Raw genomic sequence first — 18597 nt, forward strand, 5'->3', positions numbered from 1 at the left:
TCTGCAAGGCTGGATGAGAGATGTCTGACAATGGCTCCTCACCACACAGGGCCTAAGCTGCTGGTGCACATGCATCCCCAGCCTTCTCCAGGGCCAGGAGCTCATGTGTTTGCCAGTTCAAAACCCCTGCCCCTCACACTGTGTGCAGAGCACAGGGCTCAGAGAACAAGCACTGGGTAGGAGCCCACCTCCCACACCAGCTGTGTGAAGGCAGAAGCTTTACAGGCACCTGATTTTACAGTCTGAAGATTTTCACCAGCAGAGGCGATACCAGCTGTATGTCCTTTGGGAGCACTTTACACCATGAAAACAAACCAGCAGAACACAGCCCTATTTCAGTGTAGAATTCGGAGGCAGAAGCTTTGTCCCTTTCTCCTAGCAGATTGAACATTTATCTCATCAGAAAAGTTAAAAGGGACAGAAACTGACCCTTAATTCAGAAGTAAAGAATGCAAAGTACTTTGAAGACAGAAAGCGCTATTCAAGTGCTTGCCATTACCATCTTTAATATACAGCAGCTGTTGCTAATGGGAGACTTAGCCTTAGGACTGTGAAACAATTAAAGCTACTTCATTTCTAGCATCACATGAAAATCAAAAAAGAAGTTGCCACTTTTAGCCCCACCACACGTGTTTGTAGAGTCCTCCCATTTCCAGGAAAACAGGGATTGAAGGACTCAGGTAACTGTTCTGTCATGAACAGTTCACATTAGGACATTTCTAACAGAAGGCAGGCAGAAGTTTTATCTACCTACAGAAGTGATTTACAACAAGGATCACATCTTCCATGTGTTTAGTGAGGTACCTGCCATGAAGCAGAGGCATTTAAACTAAGCTTTCACTGCATGTTACCGTGCCATTGCTTCCGCTCAAGAGGACAAAAATTTCCTCCAAGTATGCCGTTGTTGTTATCTGCACCCTCTACTCCTGTGCTGCTCAGGACCTATAGACCATGGGATTCTTCCCCACACTGTCTGGTAGGGCCCCAAGTGAAAGCCAGCCAAGGATACCCACGTTCCCCATCAAGAGTCAAGTAACTTTGTGGATCCCATTTTCCCCCCCTTTTCAGTCTGCAGAGTGCTCCTGCCTAAATGGTGACTGCCACTTTTAAGTGATGCACAGCAGAAAAAGCCATGCCACTTTGGATAGATTCTTTCATGGATTAGTAAACACTTCTGGAGTTTTATAACCCAAGTTTCTAATAATGTGACTTAGACAGTAGGAAAAGCTAAGGTATTCTTGTAGTGGAACAAAATCTTAATTAGTCCTTACAGTGCAAGTAGTAAAGCAGCACTGGAGGATGAAGAAGGTCATGGATAGAAGCCATGGAAGTTCCTGGCCTCCAGTACTTTCATCTCCATGCCCTGCTGTTACATTCCCATTTCCATCATCCTTTGGGACTGACTGAGTCTGCTCCTGCTCCTTCATTGTAAGTCTCTCCTTGATGAGCTCTTCAAATAAACCTAGCCCCTTCCACAGCCCTTCCCTTCCAAGCTCTCTCAATTATCTCTTTTCATGGTCTCTTGCTCATTTAATTTAATTCCTTCTCATGCTGTTACAGTGACTTCTGCCCCCAAACTATTGGGCCACACAAACGCCTCCACCAGCTCCTCAGCATAGCACCATTTAAGCTCTTGTTTCCTGCCACCTAATTTCTAGGCTTGCCAGATGTTGAACAGCTGTTAACATCTCTGTTAATCTTTGAAAATCTTGATACTAGTTACAGATAATGTAAATCAAGAAACACAAGCAGCTCTTGCTTTATTACTGTGGCTGCAAAGACACAGGTTTTTTTCCCCCACTTACTTTCAGTACACCCTCTCTAGCATAGAGCTCTGACCTTGGCAAACATCAGTGGCAATAGCTCCCCTCTTCTGCCTTCCTTCCTGCCCTGCCCAGAATGAAGCATGTTAATGAAGCCCACCTAGCTTGCACAGGTTGATTTCAGTAGTTTGATTGCTGGCTTGCTGCTGTGCCTTATTTAATTTAACATCACAAGGGCTGCATGAGGCAGTCAGGAGGCCACAGGTCAGGAAAAAGGTGTCTCATTAGCAGCACAATCAGAACAAATGGGAGAAAATGGAGGCGAGGGAGGAACCTGGTGCCACAGCAAAGAATGTATCTGCTTGTGCAAAGGGTAAGGATGGAGGGAGATGTGTGGTGCTGCTGTTGATCAGAAAGGTAACTCCAGCTGTTTCATCAAACGGAGTAAGTGCAGATGTGTGACCAAGGAACAGGGAGACAGACCTCAACAAGTAACCACCTCTAACAGCACTTTGTGTGATTAAAATGTTCGTGTCTGAACATGCCTGACCTTCACTGAGCCATCCATATGCTTCAGGCATTCAAGAGGACAGGAAATGTTTTGTAATTTGTGCTTTACAATGTATTGTTTGGTTTATACTTCATACATTTCTGCAATATTGATTACAACAGTTTTGCAAATATACTGTGATAAAGGTTTTACTAAAAAGGAAAGTTTCCTAAGATTTATGGTGACATAAGGAAAGCCTTGCTGGGATTTCACTGAAAAAATAATATCCAAATGAGTTTGTCAGTAAAAACTGCTCACATTTACAAAGATAAACTTGACAGAAAAGCAATTTTCTGAATTAATTCTCTGTATGATCAAATGCATCACACTCTTTGTGCTAGACAATAAGAGCTGAGCAGTTCTTCATAAGGACAGTGTAGTGAGGCTTATTTTGTTGGGTGTTTTTATTTTTTTTGCTTGTTTGCTTGCTTTGAATTTGCTCTGGGCTGGGTTGGTCACATTATGGCAGATAAGTAGGAGTTTGGGGCCAGAAGGGACAATCATGCAAAATCAATTGCTGTAGATATAAAATATTGGCTGGTGTGGGTGTAATCTCCTCAGGGACCAAGAGGAAAAAAAGGCAGCATTTTCAGTGATGGATGCTACTGTTTGGACCCTCCCCAGCAAACTGAGAACTCAGAAACTGAGAAAAGTTTTTGCTCCATGTGTCAGTATTCTGCAGGAGCAATAAAAGGAAAAACATGTCCTTGCGCATGACAAAACACTTAAATGAAGTACACAGTGCTGCTTACCCTGCTCTGCAGTGTGGCCACTCCCTGAGGTCTCTTGGGCCAGCAGCCAACCCATTCTGGGGACTTGGCTCAGATTTTTGCAGCCCTTTTGTCTGGCAGCACCTTTGAGGCGAGATGCTCCTGGCTGCCTAGGCTGTCCCCTACCAGGAGTCATGGGTTTTCTCGCCTTGATCTCTTGTTTGGCTGTGGATGAGCTCCAAGGAAAAGCTGGTTTAAGCCATCCAGCTTGTTGTTGTGTGAACAGGATGATGTGGGATATGTGTTTTCTGTGTACCAGGAATTCATCTTTGCCCCTGTCCAGAGGACAAGAGAATTGAAGAGCCCAGTGTGGGTCACACGCAAGTCTAATAGCTGGATATAATACAGGGCTGGCTGGAAAATGATTCCCCATCCACTTGCCAGGCTTGTTAACTGTGAGTGTTTGCAGACACGGAAGGCAGAACTTAGCAGCTCTCCAGGGCTTGAATGGTGACATCTGGTGTGTGGGACCCATGAACAGGGCCTGGTGTCCATGACAGGGCACACAGCAGGATGGTGAGATGTCCAGAATATCCCCAAGGCATCTCTGAGCCAAGTCATGCTCACAGAGCTGTTCCTCATGACTTTAGTCACTCTGATGTAAAATAACTTCCAAGCACAGTGGGCCATAACCTCTGGAGCAACTCCTGAATTTATTCTGTATGTGCAAAAATCCTTAATCAGCAGCAACTGGGCTCATACTCCTCTAGACACTGCTCTAACAGAGCAGTAAATCTGAGCTGGGCACATGAGAAGCCAGCTGCTACAAAGAACTACTTGTCATGTTGCTCTTTAATTGACATAAATGATCATGACTGAAGCCAGTAGAACTGCACTGATTTATATCAGCAAAATAATTCCATACGAGGAAAATTCAATCTGAATAAAGAATCTCAATTTACCTTGCCTTTCCCAACAATAATAATGCTGATAGCAAAGCAGAATTAACCAAGTAAAGGCTGTCAGGGGCTCTTTGCACTCCCATGCCATGCACAGAAAATTCAGAGAAAAGCGGAGGAGAAGAGAATCTTGTATTTGTTTCTAGCAGTTAACTGTTAGCAGAGGGCAGGAATGAACTACCTCCTTTCCTTACATGACTGCACAATGAGCAAAAAATCATTGTAAGCCTGGAGGTTCACTTTCTCTGCAGTGACAGCTTTGGTTTTGCCAGCCAGACTGTAGAGTCTACAGAAGACTATCATTCTCCTAAACAGGATTTATAAAATGGGATTAAATGTAGTTTTATCAATGAGTGAATAAACTGAGGGCATATTAAATAGAAAATCCCTACCCAAAGAAGCAAGTGTAACAGTTTTATAACAATAAAATTCTTGTACCAGACTCCATTAGATGTTCGCTAATCTGTAGGATTATTACTTTCTTTAAGCTCGCTCACAGGTAAGCGTGACAAGTCTCCTGGTATCAGTCATGATAATACACTTTATAACTCCTTTTCCTGGGAAATTAGGGCAATAAAACCATAAGGAGTGTTAGCCACGACTCAGTTATCATGTAATGACTGCTCTCTACTTTCCTGTTGATTTAAAATATTCAGCCTCTGGGAGATGGTGATGCTTCTGCAGCTATAAAGAAGCCTGTGGCAATGACTAAAGCAGACCAATGTGGGCAAAGATGCCTGTTCATCCCTAGGAAAATGGGTGAAACACCACTGGGATGGTTTAGCAGAGAACCAGTTAGATAATTTTGGTAGGAAGTGTTTGCTTTTGGTGAAAGTCTAAAAAACTGCTAAGTATCAGTTGAAGATAAAAGTACTTTCTGACAGTCCCTTACTGGCAAGGTACTACTTCTGCCTTAGTATCCCAGTGTGTTCCCTGGACTTTTGATTGTGTTCCCTTGACATTTGATCCAGGATGGCTGCAACAGTCCCATAACCCTGAGGACAGAGGCAATGCTTTTGCTCAGCATTAGCGTACTGCAAGAAGTACAGAACAATCTGGAATGCGAGCCAACCAAATTATATTTCCCATAACACATCTGCAGTTGTGTTTCCAGCTGGGCTCTACAGGAAAATCAGATTTACAACTGAAATTATTCAGACTTTAATTCAGGCTCTAAGCAGTCATTTACTACCCCCCAAAATTATCCTTATCCCAGACTTGATTTTGTGTTGAGAAACAGCTTCAGTACAGATTTTAAAGCTCCGATTAGTCTAGATTGCAGTGAGGATTTTTGGGAAAACTAATCAGCAAATTTTCTGCTTGCTCAAGCATCTGTGTATAGTGAGAAATATAACCAAGCTGGCTCTTTGTTTAAAACTCTTACAACTGACCAATTTGTTTTCCCATTCTTTAGATCATGTGAATCTATTCTTGAGTCATGCCTCAAATAATGCCATTTTTTCTGGTTCAGCTCACTGAGGGATTGAATTATGATTTTGATTTATTCTTTGGAAAGTTACAAGCTTCCTGAGAAAGAACTGCCTGCCCAGAGCAGGTCTCCTGGGAAATGAATATCATATCCAAAATGTAGATTTTAACAATTCATTATGTTTGCATAAGGTTAAAATCTTGTTCATCATATATGGAACAAATTTCATTAAAATACCCAAATAAAGCAGAAATATTTTGGGTCTGTATTTCGTTAAAATAAATGAAACAATGACTAGATAGCCCTATAACTCTAACTAGAAACACTGTGGAAAATGACATACCCAGGTCATCACTCTTCCATTAGACCACTATAATAATGCAGACAATTGCATTTTCCCAAGGAATTACTTCATTTCTTTTCTAAAGATAATGCCAAGCAGTGATAGACACAAATCCAGACTTTGTCCCTGTGTTCAATAATACTAACTGGGAGATGCCTACTGGTTTGTGGAACATTGCAAGACCACGCCTCACACCTCAACCTCTAAAGTGGAGCCTCCTCCATTCAATTACTGTGCTGTTCCATTAATATCAAAGCTCTCAGCCAAATGCTGGCTGTTCACATAAAATATGATCATGTAAGTTTAAATGATTTTAAAAAAAAAGCACAACTGAATTAAGATAGTTATACCACACACGTTTTGCAGCATTACTTCTCAAATCTCTTATCCCTAGTCCCAAGAACAAAATATCCAACAACTGCAGTAGGAAACAAAGAACAATCTTTTTTAGAAGAGGGAATTTATTATGTATCTAATTCAAGAATGTATTTTTGGAACAATAAGAATGGGGTATTTTTGAGTGCTAGAAATCCAGAGTGAAAAATGTACTAAATGCTGGTTGAAATCTAAAGCATGCCAGAAAAACCAGATGGATGTTAGGACCCATTGTAATAGAGAAAAAAAATGTTCTAAAATGTTAGTGATTGTCCTTCTGTTGTCTATACAGCATTATGAGAAGACACTTGCTTCACCACATGTGATAATATTGAATTAAAAGCTGATTTTACAAAGCTACAGATATCATAATTTACAGTTCAAGGTCAATCTATAAATGACTTGAGTAAAATGGCACCAAAAATAATCAATCTGAGCTGAACAGATATGCTTGCTGTCTATAGGCATTACTGAATGGTTTGTTTTAAAATCTCTCTACAGTAATATTTGTCTCTATGAACAAATATACTTACAGCATTGAATAAAAGTTAGTTACACTCTTAAAAGCAAAGCCATCTCCAAGTATGAGCCAGAAGAGCAGAATCTCCTTCTCTATTGGAATTTTGCCTACCCTGGTTTCTGATGCTCAGGGAAGCTTGGATGTTGGAACATATTTGATATAGAAATAAAGCAGTTATTCCTCTGTGTGAGTGGCATGGCCTTGGGAGGGAGACAAAAAGCAATGCTTTAGGTGGGAAGAAGTTCTGTGGGACCAGGGAAAAAAACACGGAGGGAGGCTGAGGGGTGACAATGAAAGTACAGTCCCACTCTCCAAAGCTCTTCACCTTTTAAAGCCCCAGTGATCTTTCCCAGCAACACTCTCTGCTAAAGATCCTCTGCTGAGAAATCTGCTGCCACAAACTTAAATGCAACCTACCCTGAGAAGCAGCTGCTGGCTCTGAGGAAGGGCTGAGGGCTAAAACACATGATGGAGGAACCATCTTCCCTATGCTTAGTTAGCTTGAAGATCAGACCCCCTGATGGGCCTCTGTGACCACAGTGACTGACATCACCTGTGCATTAGCTGGTATGTAACACTTCCAGCACAGCCAATACGGAATTTGGTTAATGAAAAAAGCAGCAGCACCTTATCTTATTCACATACGCACTAACACAACTGTATCCCTAAAATATCAAGCCAGAGACATTTTAAACATGTAAACAAATAAACCAACATTGCTTGGCAGTCCAAGTAATCTGTGACCATCATGGAAAATCTCTATCCAAAGTGTAAAAAGCTGTTCATTTTAAGGAAGGAAATATGGATGGGGAACTTCACCAGCAAGCTGATGTCAATCTCAACATATACACCAACTTAATAAAGTCTCCTCTGTTACTACAGCAGCTACAGACCACTCAAAGTACAGAGAGAGGAATTACCATAGAATGGTTTGGGTTGGAAAGGACCTTAAGATCATCTAGTTCCAACTCCCCTGCCATGGGCAGGAACACCTTCCACTAGAACAGGTTGCTCAAAGCCCCACCAACCCTAGCCTTGAACACTTCCAGAGATGAGGGTACCCTGGCTTCTCTGGGCAGCCTCTCCCAGTGTCTCACTAGCCTCACAGAAAAGAATTTCTCACTAATATTTAATCCAAACCCACTGTCTTTCAGTGTAAAGCCATTCCTCCTTGTTGCCCTTTTTACATGCCCTTGTAAAAAGTGCCTGTCCATCTCTCTTGAGAAGCCAATTTAGGCAATGTAGGGCTGCTCTAAGGTTGTCCTGGGGCCTTCTCTTCTCCAGGCTGAACAACTCCAACTCTCTCAGCCTGTATCATATATACCCCCTCACCATATTAGTTTGTTGTAGACCATTTTACCAGTGCCATCTTGAGGAAAGGCAAATGAACAATAGTGTAAGAACAAAATTCATCTTCAAGAAGGCACTTTACACTGGTAATGTAAAAAAAAAAGCACCTCACACCCTTTCTGCTAAATGAATCAAAAGCTAAAATACTCAGTGACTTGGAACAGCCACAATATAGGAACTCTAAATAAAGGCTTTTATAACAGAAGTTGGCAGTGTTAGCAATTCAAAACCACAGTAATTCAGTTTTTAGTAGAAAAGATGCATAGGAAATAGCATGGTGCCCATACTTTGTCTTCTTACTGAAGTGGAAAATTCCTGGAAGTAAACAAATTTGAGAGCTTTAAGAGCAATTAACTATTTTGTGACAGAGGGATTTCAGTTCCCCAGATTGTGGGATTTCAGATCCTCAGACTTCATGAAAGGCAGGTGATACACAGTAGTGACTTTTTGCAAAGGGCTGTGCCTAAAATTTTCACTTGAAGACTAAGAATTAGGGCTGGCTGAAATGTTTGTGACAAACTAAAATTGCTGGAAAATTGAGTTCTAGAAGGTCAGAAACTATCTGCAAGGTGAGGTCAAACATAGTGAGTAGTTTCAGCTGAAAAAAACCAACTCACTAGACCCACTTTTCTCAAAACCAATAAAATTTAAAAAGCATTAAAAATGCACTAGACAATATTTAATTCTGACCTGAAATGCTAGCTTTCAGTGTGTAATACAAAAATTAATGATGCCTGTACTTGCTATTTTTAGTCAGTTTTCCCTACTCCACTTGTTAATTATTTTGTTCCATTTGAGTACCAAATGCAAAAAAATTCCATTATTCAGCCAAGTCCAGTAGGCACAATTTTCCTTCCAATAACTGCTACAGTGATTCCAAGCACAAATCTACTGAGGTGGATTACAAGAAGAATTATCTCCAGCATCTGCATTGCAAACTTCAGTGCAGGTGCCTTGGTCATTCCTCAACATTTAAGGGGATACCTGCTGGTCAGACCAGGTCTTTGCACGTTTTACAACATTGATTCTTTTATATCTGTATCACCAGCTGCACAATAATTTCTCATCTTTCTAGAGATTGTCATGTTTCACCGCCCTATCCAGAGATTTGCCCATTGTACAAATTCCCAGCTGGTGTGTATTTAACACCTTCACTGCCAGAGCCTACTTCTGCCTCTATGCATTAGCAAAGGTCAAAACCAATTTTTTAAAAAATCCTAGCATCTCATGGAACGTCAATGAAAACATGCAGCACCAGGGACAGAAAATAGCAAAAGTGTCTAGCTTTAAAAAGAAACACAGATGAAATTATTTTACCTGGTTAAAATAAAAAAAAAAAAAAACATGCCTTAGGAAACGGCATATTTGTATTTTGAAAAGACATTAGATACAATTATTCCACAGTTATATCATCACCTTTAGGTTCAAATCTAGTGGTCTAAAAGCATGACAAAATATTTTTTACCCAGGAGAATTCTTGTCCCATCTGCATTTTCTTCTCTTGAATTTACTGAGATACACATAATTACCTGGAGGCTAAATTTGGACTACAAAGTGATAAGCTTTTTTTCTGTTGTTGCTTTGTACATATTTCCACAGCAAAACAAATGAAATGCTATAAAGAGGCTTATCACATCAAATAGGGAATTAGCAGTGGGAATCAATAATCTCCAAAGTAACAAAGATCCTATTTCCAGGCAAATACTCTTAACTTCAAAATAAACAAACCCCCCTTGAGAAACAAAAGACTTCCAGAGGGACATTCAAACCCTCTGTGCTGTGTTGAGCAGGCTGCAGCTTTTCTCTTTGTCCCCTGCATAGTGTGACATCAGCTTTTTACACTTTCTCCCTCAAGTTTTGAGAGCTCAGTTCTGCACCGACTGAAGTTTCTCCACACTCAGTTTTCTGACTACTATCAGGTGCCTGTACATCCCCCTGTTCCACCTGGCACTTCATTAATGTGAAAAGCTGCTTCATTACCACAGTCTAGCTGCTGGGATAAGTATTTGGTACCAGTATTCTTTACATTATTTTTTTTTCACTAACTAGAGGTGATGTTGAACTATGGAGGGGGAGGGAATGCCCAATTACATCTTCCTTATATAAAATGGGAGAGAAAACTATTCCTGGCTCTGTTGCCTAAAGAATAATTTTTCCTTTACACTTCAGACACTTTACTTCTTAAATCTCATTGGGAAAGTGTTGTAGATATCTTCTCTGTGGTATTTCAAAAGAGGGTGCTATCAAACTCCACATTTCTTGCAATTGTTTGCCCTCTAAAGAAAGACTGCCTTACATTGGTGACTGGTTTTTGAGCTCCTTACTGAATAGCTTTGCAGCTGGCATTCAGGCAGAAAGGCTGAAGAGAATGAATATTTAAAATACTTTGTACTCAAGCCGAGCACAGTATGTTTGTTCATGGCTGCTGACATGCCATAGGAGAAGCCTGGATTTCCCTGCAGGGCACACTCAAATGCCAAGACTGGAACACCTCTGTCCTGGGCATTCAGTGCCCTGGTTTTGTGGCATACACTTGTTTTCTGCATATCTAGCTGCAGTGATGGCAAGGACAGGGGGCTTGGAAAAAGGCAGCAAAGGAAATAATCACAGTCACCCTGACAAAAATCCCTTCTGAGTACTTACTGATGATGCACCAAGTGTTCATAAAGCTGGAAACTGCACCTACTGCTATGAGAGGCTGCAGACTGGACCAAAGCATGCTGGCTAGGATGGCCTGGGCAAACAGGCACAATGCCTGCTTCCCAGTTCTGCTCACCTTCTTTATTAGTTTAAAACATGCAATTTCTCATTCATCCACATTGAGCAGAAGTAAAAGGATCCACCCTCTCAGGCCCTCCTTCCAGCCCCAATGGCCACAGCCATGTGGACTTGTGTTTTACTTCACAGGCAGATTGAATTTACATCTGTACACTACAGCTAATTGGGTGGTAAGCCTGCCCTTATGACTGGAGATTATCTAATGCTAATAGCAACTTTGCTCTGCTGGGACCAGCATGAGTGGGGGGAATATCTCGCAATTACTACACTCTGTCAGCTTTTCAAATTCCTCTGAGCAGCGTTTTTAGCAAAATGTACATTAAATACGCACTTCCACTCTGTTTTCTTCTTTGGAGACATCAGAACACTGCTGTACAACGCGTTACTGGAGATCCCTGCTGCTGTATAGATACCAGGCAGCACCACTGTAGGCTGTCTGGGATACTTGTGAGAGACCAAGCTCCCAATTCTCCAAAGTGAGCAAGAACAATAATTTGCTGATTGCTGCCTCTGGATTCACCCACAGATAGAAAATGCTGAAGGCAGATCTTAAGGTTTTGCTTCAGATCGTTAGAAAAGCAGAAAAGAGCTATACAAGGGTGCAGGGACACTGAAAACTCTTAGAAGGGAAACTGGGACTCTGGTTTTTTGGTTGTTTTTTTTTTTTGCTATGGCAGAGATGGACTGAGGGGATGGGGAAGTGCAGGGCTGAGAGAAACGCTTGTTGAAGGAAGTTGGGCGTCTGGAGTTGATTTCCTTGTGAATGCAGCATGTCTGTGAGATGTTGTTGTTTAAAAACTGAGTCCTTTTTCCATAGAGCAGAACACAAGGAGTTTGGTTGCAAGAGCTAATCCCACTCTCTTGGGACTGAAGTAAGAGACTTCTACAGTCTACATGTCATAGACAGGCATTTGTCAAAGCTTGTGACCTGGCTTAATTGTCTGTGCTGGCACACCCATTGTGCAATAAACCAAATCAGAAGAAATTAGTCAAGCATTGCAGCAGAATAGCTTTATGCAACATATTCATAGAAACCTTAGGCTGCAGAGAGTGAAGGCAAGCAGGATTTGAGGAAGTCTGAGACAGAATTTGGCCAAAGGCACCCAAAAAAATCAGCCAACAGTGTCATACACTTCAAAACCCAAAGATGTTGCTAATACACATTGACATTGTCTGTTCTTTTGATACCTGTGTTATTGCAGAATGGTGAGTCTGGCAGGGATCTCTGCAGTCCATCTGATCCAATCCCTCTGCCTAGAGCTAAGACTGTGTCCAAATGACTTTTGAATGTCTCCAGAGAGAGAAATCTCACAATCCCCCTGGCCAACCTGTGGCAGTGTTTGGTCACCCTCAGAGTAGAAATAATGTTACTGATGTTCAGGGGGAACCCCCTTGTTCTGTTTGTGCCTGCTGCCTCTGGTCCTGTCACTGGGCCCCACTGAGGAGTGCCTGGCTCTGTCCCCACGGTACCCTTCCTTCAGGTATTTATACACATTGATAAGATCTCCTGGGCCTTTTATCTAGGCTCAACAGTCCCAACTCTCTCAGGTCTCCACAGGGAGGATACTCCAGTTCATCATCTCCATCATCTTTGTGGCCCTTCGTTGGACTCTCTCTCATATGCCCATATCTCTTTTCTACAGAGGAATCTTGATGATCCTTGCAGATCCATTCCAACTCAGAATATTCTGTGATTCTGAGCCACAAGTTGACACAGCACTCCAGATGTGGCCTCACCAGTGCTCAGTAGAGGGGAAAGATCACATCCCTTGGCCTGCTGGCAATACTTTTTCTAATGCAGCCCAGAATACTATTAGCCATTACCACCCCCCCCCCCCCCACCAAGTTGCTGGCTGATATCCAACTTCATGCCCATCAGGACCCCCAGATCCTTTTTTGCCAAGCTGCTCTCCAGCTGGGTGGCTCCCAGCATATGCTGGTGCTTGGGGTTGTTCCTTCTTAGGAGCAGCAATTAGTGCTTGCCTTTGATGAACTTCATGAGATGTTTGCCAGCCCATTTCTCCAGCTTGTCAAGATCCCTCTGTGTGACAGCACTATCCTGCAGTGCATCACCCACACCTCCCAGCTGGGTGTCACCAGCAAGTTTGCTGAGGATACACTCTGCCCGTCATCCAGACCATTAAGGAAGGTTGTTAAAGAGGACTGGACCCAGTACTGACCCCTTGGGGTATGCTGCTAGGTACTGGAGTCCAACCAGACTCTGTGCCACTGAACAGCAGCCTTTGGACTCGATGGGTAAATGGATTGAGAAGTCTGAGTGGCTGGGGCCATTCTTGGACACCTGAGGAATTTTATGGGAGACAGTGTTGAAAGCCTTTCTGAAATCTACACAGACATTATCCATTAGTCCCTGGTTGTCCACCAGGTCAGTAATTTCACAAGTTCATCACATTAATCAAGTGTGACTTGCTCTTGTGAATCCACATTGACTATTGCTGACTTTTTTTGTCCTTTACATGCCTGAACATGGTTTCCAGGATTAGCTTCTCTATCACCTTCCTAGTGATGAATGTGAGGTCAACTGGCCTATAATTCCCTGACTCCTCTTTGAATATAGGAGTGACATTTGCTTTCCTTTTTGTCTTTGAGCCCTTCTCCCAGCTGACACGATCAGTCAAAGAAATACTACAGAAAATAAGGATGGTACTGAATCTTCAGTAATGCTGGGTCAAGTTCATCCTTTCATTTATACTTTTATGCTGACTAGTGAGGCAGCACTGCTCTCTGGAAGATTTTAACACACGCCCTAATTGTTAAAACATGACATGACTAGTGACAAGTGCACAGAACTGAGAGAAATGCAAGGTACAGTGATGGGCAGGTGGGAAAATCAAATCTGAGGCAGTCAAGTGTGCAACCATCAGGAAGGATGCTGAGACAAGTAAATTGCCATGCCTGGTATTCCTCGACTGATGCTTTGCATTTCCCCATCACTGTTTTGCTATCTGCTCCAAAATCCTTCAGACTCAGGCCAAGTGTGGCACAACATCTTGAACCAAGGTGGGGTGGCAGGGGCTACTAGCATTACTGAAATACAGTCAGAAACAAGACAGAATAAAGACTCTGAAGAGAAGAATTAGGGATGAGGCAAAGGCAAATAAAAGGGAAATCAAGACAAAGGGAAATAAAAGTGCCTCCCAAAAAAAGTGTCCTATATGATGGTTTTCAGAGGCAAAAATCATCTTTCCACCCTAGCCTTTTTTAATCTGTCATGTCACATTAGAAAACATGATGGAGCCCTTTTCTGGCATTAAACAGCGCAGTGCAAAATATTGGCAGTTCTTTTAACTGCAGTAGAGTATTAGAGTATTTCTTTGCTAGTCTAGTCTGAAGGCAAAGATGAAATGGATGGTGGAATATCACATGGCTCTATAATGCTTGCCATTGCCCAGGTCTGCCTATCTTGTCTTTTATGTCTGCTCAAACAAGGGAAGGGTGAATGGTTCTGGCACAACCTGAGGGTGAAGGACACCAGGCATTTACTCTCAGCTGTTGACCAGAAAAAGGTAGAGTCTCAGGGGATGTTCTGGCTTTGGAACATCAGCCACTCCTTTTCCTGAAAGCAGCAGAAGGAGGTTTTGGGATCAGTTGGGGAATCCCATGATGGAGAGATGTAAAGGCACCAAACTCTTGTCAGTGAAGTTTCTCTGCACTTGGAGACTGATGTACAGCTCCAAACAAACCACTTCCTGTCAGAGGGGCTGCCTGCTCTCTTTCTTTTATGGCTGAACCTTGGATATTAAAGCTTCCCCAGGCCAGGGAAGTCCTCATATAGTGGCACAGGGTGCTCTGGGAAAGCCAGAATTGGAGCACAGTTTGGGTAATCCAACTTCCCAGTGCAGCTGAAGGAGCTTGTTTCCCATGCTGCTTGCAGGTTTAACTGGAGGTGGGCCAGCTGATGGGGCTATGGAAACACCTTCATGGAAGATGACCAGACATCTTTCTCTGCACTTTCTGTGGGGGGCTCCCAAGGAGGGAGTTTACTCACACTTTACACAGAGCAGCCTTCCAGTACCTTAAGGGGGCCCACAAAAGAGATGGACTTTTCACAAGGGCATTGTCTCAGGACAATGGGGAAATGGCTTTAAACTGACAGAGAGAGGGTTTAGATAAGGTATTAGGAAAAAATTATTTGCTGTGGGGATGGTGAGGCACTGAAACAAATTATCCAGAAACGTGGTGAATGCCCCATCCCTGGAAGTGCTCGAGGTCAGGTTGGATGGGGCTTTGAGCACCCTGGTCTAGTGGGATGTGTCTCAGCCTGTGGTAGGGAAGTTAAAATAGGTAGTCTTCAAGGTCCCTTCCATTCTCTGGAGACATGAATCTGTGACCTCCCTGCATGCTCCCCTAATGGGTCTGGGGGCACCCAAGGTGCCATCTGCCAGCCCACCAGGTAACTGATGTCCCTGAGCTTGTAGAAGAGACAGGGCCCTGGTCCAGGAGCCATGCCGGCTCCCAGTGAAGAAGCAGGCTGGCTTCTCTGCAGCCTCTGATGTTTGAGATCAGAGTCCCTGCTTGCAAGGCTTTTAAATCAAAGCCAGCTGATTGCAGGGAGGCAGGAAGACCATTTCTGTCTTGATTACTGCAATAAAGGAACTCTCGAAGACTTTTCCAGCACGCTGAAAAACTCCAATAATCTGCAGGATAAATAGTCTAGCCTGACATTATAGATGCTTGCTCATTGAGCAAATACAATATATTGAATGCTTATTTTATTAATTATTCATTAACCAGTAATGTTGCTACCTCCTGAATTCAGGGATGTCAGTGAAGAACCAGTTTACTGAATTAATCTTGGCGCTAATGTGCTTTCCCTGTAGTTTGCTGGTTTGTTATTTATTATCAGAAAGGCAAGTAATGAATATTACAGGCTGCACACTTAGAGACACATTGATGTGATCTACCACACATTTCTCACGTTCCCTCTTCCTCACACTTCCTCTTCACTAAAGTTATTAACACAAATGGTAATTTCACATGGTCAGGTCTGAGGCTAAGGACTTAGTTTAATTCCCACATATGGTCTGTACAGTGCTTGTGAATCCCAATGCATTGAAACAGGAGCATAATTCTTATCCAAACCTGCCTCTAAAAGACTAGTTGCAATTTTTCTGCACATATGAAAAATTCATCTCTAAGCAATCCTTTTTTTAACACTATGTCTTAGGGAAAACATTAACATTACCTAATTGTACCAGGTGTAATGGTAAGGATATTGCTTTTTTGAAACATTTATCCAAAAGACACTTAGTCCTACACAAAACAAACACAAACATTACATCTTATTGACTCCTCTTCAGAAAGTCACCTCTGCTTACTCACATACAATAGCCTGCATGTGAAATTCCAGAGTTTCTGGATATAGAGGGATGACCATGCACACAACTCAGACTTCCTCCTCTAGCAGCTCTCCTTGTACTCACAGTAATAGCCACAAGGAACATATACGAGCATTTATATAAACACAATTTTAAAATCCTGACAGATCAGCTTTTAAATACATGTTTGACTGTTTTACAAGGATTGCCTCTGTTAAATCTCCTGCTCATGTGTTGCTAAATAGGCCATAATACACTGAAGTGGAGGGGAAATGCAAACTGTAACTTCTGAGAGAGGTTAAATATTTTGCTCAAAGAGCAATTTCTCCATTTTACAATCAGCCAACTATAAAGAGAAATTTATTCCTGCCAGTCTGCTTTTATCTTGTACTCCCACCTGATTTGTTTCCTTTACAGAAATTACAAGGTCATCCAAGCTAAGCAACTGTTGTGCTTGTGATTAACTACCTACAATCAGGAAGTACAAAATATGAAGATTCATGGTTGGATTTTTTAGAGGTGGAAATCTATGAGCTAGTTCTTTGTGGAGCTGCCCTAAATTTGTCAGTATTAACCAGCAAAAGACAAACCCTACAAATAAACCACCTTTGTTTTTAAAGCCAGAATATAACATTTTGAAGCAACTACTTCCCTGCTTGTGTTTGTTTCACCTGTTTTATTAATGCCATTCTTTTACTCATAAGAGAGTATTGCACACACTCCATGTGGTCTCTTGTTTACTGGAGAAATAAGACTATTTCTATTACCAAAATATGTTATTTTGTTACTGCCACAAGCTTTATTTATATCACCATGAATTATTTTGCCCAGCAGAGAAATGTGGCTTCTTCCTATATAAAAGCTGCCAGTAGTTTGACAACTAATAGCAAAAGTGCAATCAACTCGGGGCAGAAAATGAATGATACCACACCCCACTGAAACAGCAAAGGAAATTAAGGTTGATTTAATATATTTGTTTCAGCTGTGTTGACAGCCTGAATTAGACCTCAAATACAGACTCTGTCAGGGGGCTGAAGAGTATGGGAAGCATGGAGGGGAAATTGTAACCCCTTTAACGCATTGTCGTGGTTTGAGAGGAAGTGAGTTTTTTGGGATGCTGTGGGAGTTCTGGACAGGCAGAGCCTGAGACTTTTAACCCTTTTCTTGATGCTGGAAACCTTGCAAATGCTGATTCTTCCTGGAGTTGAATGAGAAGAGAGACAGAGATGAGATAAGAGGAAATGGGCCACGAGAGAAGCTGAAAAGAATCTTAGGTGAGAGGAGGTGATGGAGTGGCCTTTGGCTGGACTTTTCTTCTATGGCCATGGACAGAACCATTTTTCCTGTGACACAGAGACTGCATTTAGGGGGGAGGCAATGGCTTAGAGCCAAGAGAGTGCAGTGATGTGAAGGAGTGCATGAACAGAGACGACGGGTGAGGAGGGTGGTGGTGGTGCCATCTGTCTTCAGGGAAGAAGAAGAAGAAGATGATCTCTGTTCTTGAGACCCCTCGGCCCCTGGGGGTGAAATCTGGGGGGGACAGGCGTCCCAAAAGTGAAAGACTGTGCTCTTTTTGGAACTGGGCAAAGCACCTTTTAAAAAGGAAAATCCTAGAAGCAGCTCTGGTCCATGCACAGTGGTGAGAGCACTGGGCATGGAAGGAAGATGTCACGATGGCAAAATGATCTTCAGGCGGAGCCACGCGTGACATGGAAACACGAGAGGTTTCAACTGTGTATCCTGGGGAAGCCTATGGTACAAGAGGGACTCCTCTCTCCTTGATGAACTGAGAATTGATAATCTGAAGGGTGGTGCTGGACTGAGAGTGGGTGATCTGAGGGGTAAATGTATTGGAAATTTGGTGGGGGGGGAGGAATGTTTTTGGAAGGTTTTCATCCTGAGTTCTGTGTGTTTCTTTTATAGTTGTAAGTTAATAAAGTTTTTCCCTTTTATTTCTAAGCTGGAGCCTGCTTTGCTCTATTTCTGATCACATCTTACAGCAGACACCAGGGAGGAAGCATTTTCATGGGGGCACTGGCATTGCGCCAGGCTCCAACCATGACACGCATTTTGCCTCAACTTCTGTAGAGAAAGGATGGGAGAGACAGATGTTGCAATGACAGGGCAGTGTGACTTGCCCTGCTTCCACCAGAGCAGAAACAGGAACAGTAAGAGACCCCAGCAATAACAAATTCCTTTCTGGGCTGTGACATTTCTGATTGAAATGAACTTTGGACATGATGAAAACACTTTTCATTTCATCAGTGGTCACACAGGCGCCTCTGGGGAGACCTTGCCCTCAAAGGCCACTCCCTGCTGCCTACCATTGAAATCATCCCTCTCCTCAGAACAATGTTTCTCCTTTATAGCAGCATAAATAAAATGTCTCTGTACATTGGAGCTCCATTGTCTAACATGGAGAGACACATCTGCCCAAGGACAGACTATATCTACTCTGCAAGACTTTGCTTCCATAAATAA

The 18597-nt window shown here is 42.5% G+C and overlaps 1 protein-coding gene across 2 annotated transcripts in view; it reads right to left on the bottom strand.

The window, feature by feature from the left end:
* PHACTR1 (phosphatase and actin regulator 1) overlaps positions 1-18597 on the bottom strand; it is a 143221-nt gene that overhangs the window by 22745 nt on the left and 101879 nt on the right. The window lies entirely within an intron of this gene.

Source organism: Haemorhous mexicanus, chromosome 1, assembly GCF_027477595.1.
Source record: "Haemorhous mexicanus isolate bHaeMex1 chromosome 1, bHaeMex1.pri, whole genome shotgun sequence".
Lineage (NCBI taxonomy): Eukaryota > Metazoa > Chordata > Aves > Passeriformes > Fringillidae > Haemorhous > Haemorhous mexicanus.